Source organism: Crocuta crocuta, unplaced genomic scaffold, assembly GCF_008692635.1.
Source record: "Crocuta crocuta isolate KB4526 unplaced genomic scaffold, BGI_CrCroc_1.0 scaffold586, whole genome shotgun sequence".
In the NCBI taxonomy this organism is placed as follows: domain Eukaryota; kingdom Metazoa; phylum Chordata; class Mammalia; order Carnivora; family Hyaenidae; genus Crocuta; species Crocuta crocuta.
Window position 1 is genome coordinate 960,402 of NW_027532407.1, and position 2,485 is coordinate 962,886.

The 2,485-nt window shown below is 45.4% G+C and overlaps 1 protein-coding gene across 10 annotated transcripts in view; it reads right to left on the bottom strand.

Annotated features, from left to right (window-relative positions):
• Positions 1–2,485, bottom strand: part of CCDC122 (coiled-coil domain containing 122) — a 71,905-nt gene that overhangs the window by 68,848 nt on the left and 572 nt on the right. For 7 of the 10 annotated variants that reach the window (XR_013338713.1, XR_013338714.1, XR_013338712.1 and 4 more), the window contains exon 1: positions 2,242–2,313. The exons of 2 other annotated variants lie outside the window; for them this stretch is intronic. The gene's annotated coding sequence lies outside the window, so the exon portion shown is untranslated. Of the gene's footprint in view, positions 1–2,181; positions 2,314–2,485 lie in introns of those variants that run through there. One more of the 10 variants, XM_077778758.1, reaches the window with a different exon arrangement.

The following is a 2,485-nucleotide window of genomic DNA, read 5'->3' on the forward strand; positions in this document are numbered from 1 at the left end:
TCTCACTCTAAATATTAAAAATATTTTAAAAATTAAAAAATATGAAGTGGGCACTTCAATGTTTAATTGACTTTTTCATTTTATTACTAGGTTATGGGTCTGGAGTGCATCAATGAGAGGACTTATTCTCTTTGAACAAAATGTTAAGGAAGAAGCAATTAATTCTACCTGGTAAGGGGATGGGGATTCAAGGAAACTTATGATTGAACTTGAAAGATCTAAAATAAGTAGCAGATAAATAAGTGTAAAAAGAGATGTTCTAAGTAAAAGGAATAGCAAATGTAAAGGATAAAATATTGTAGCTCATCCAAGGAACAGCCTTTAGTTTAAGTGGCTTGGGAATAAGGCATTTGTTTTTTCAAACCTAATTATGCATCTGAATCATCTGTAGAGATTAAAACAAAACAAATAGCAGAGGAAAACAAGCCCAACCTTGACTCCCAGAGATTCTGATTTAAATGTATATGGAGTGGAGTCCCTAGATTTATTTTATTCTAGGTTCTACTTGTAGTTCTGAGGTGCAGCCAGGATTGAGATCCACTGGAATGGGGTGAATGAGGATGAGGGAAGAGAGAGGAGATGAGGCTAGACAGTAGTCTAGGAACAACTGGTGAAAGGAAATGGTATGTAAATACAAGATGACAAACCATCTCTTCCCTGGTAGCTTCCCTATTTGAAATATTTTTTTATTCTTTTTAACATTTATTTTTGAGAGACAGAGCAGGAGCAGGGGAGGGGAGGAGAGAGAGGGAGACACAGAATCTGAAGAAGTCTCTAGGCTCTGAGCTGTCCCCACAGAGCCCGACTAGGGGCTCCAACTCTCCAAACCTCGAACCCAGAGATCATGACCTGAGCCGAAGTCAGATGCTTAACTGAGCCATCCAGGCATCCCCCTCCCCCCTTTTTTTAAATGCTTTATTCATTTCTGAGAGACAGAGAGAGAGAGAGAGAGAGAGGGAACAGGGGAGGGTCATAGAAAGAGGGAGACACAGAATCCGAAGCAGGCTACAGGCTCTGAGCTGTCAGCAGAGCCCAACGTCGGGCTCGAACCCAAGAACGTGAGATCATGACCTGAGCCAGTCAGACGCTCAACAGCCTGAGCCACCCAAGCACCCCACCCCCGAAATCTTTTTAAACTTTTTACTGCCACTACTGTTTCAGGAAAGAAAATGAATTCCCACCACTGTCTATAAAAACGGGAATAAACGTTTTAAACCAGCTTTGTAGCTCAAAGATCTCTATTTTACTTAAGGTAATATTTAACATAAAACTCAGAGAGAGCAGAGAGTGCATCTTCTAATCAAGTGTACCATTTACCACTCAGGGCTCTTAACAAATGTCCAACAAAAATCATGAAAATACAAATTTGGACAAAACATCTGCCAGGGATACTAAACAGCAAGTTCCTGTTCTGGGTTGGTGATCTCATTACCTAGTTAAATAGAATGGAAGCACTTGCCCACCTCCAAATGCTCTTCTAAACTCCTAGATAGCTAAGCCTCTCTCTTTCCGTTAAAATTTCTTCAGCATTTATCATTTAAAGGTCAATGAAGACTAAAGGGCCCTCTCCTTCCATCATAACCGGTTCCATAGGAAGCACCTTCTCCTACTCTTTGAAGATTGGATTGATTTTCCCTTTACCATAGCATCTGCCTTCCATGTAGTAGCTGTTCAATATTTTTAAATGCGTGTTACACTCTTCGAGGTTAGATAAGGGATGCTAATTTATTGCAATTCCAAGTCACTGCCTTCTAATTTTCCACTTAGCGACACATATTTTTAAATGGGCATACAGTCAGTACAAGGAGCTGTATAGAGTTTTGGTCCCGTCATCAAGTAAGGAGGAATCAGCAAAAAGGCAAAGGACGGTTCAACCAAGTTGCTTCTGGGAACAAACACCACACTGTAAAAAAAATAACATCAAGGGGTCGCCTCGGTGGCTCCGTGGGTTGAGCATCTGACTTTGGCTCAGGTCTTGCTCTCCTGGTTGGTGACTTCCAACCCAGATCTTGCCCTCCGCTGTCAGCCCAAAGCCCGCCTTGGATCCTGTCCCCTCTCATTCTCTCTCTCTCTCTCTGCTCTTCCCCTGCTGGCACATTCTCTCTCAAAAACAAATAAACATTTAGAAGAACAGCAAGAACAACAAACAAAATCCGCCCCCCTCCCCACGAGGCCTATTACTTGAACCATAGGAGGTTCCCAGGGCTGGGCTCTGGGGATTAACCCAAAAATCTGGCTCACACAGCTCTTCCGGGAGCGCTGGGGCGGGAGGCGGGTGCCGATTTGGGGAAGCCCTCGGCGGGAGAGGGAATCNCGTCCCCTCACGGGCCCTCAAGTCGGCCAGCCGCCCCGCTCCTCTCACGGGTCCGGCCTCCCGCCGGCCTGCTCCCCGTCACGGCCCGCCGCCCTGGCCCCCGCCCGCGGACCCGTCTGGCTCCGGCCAGAGGGCCCTGGTTCCTGTTCCTCTTGCCTAGACAGTGCGGCG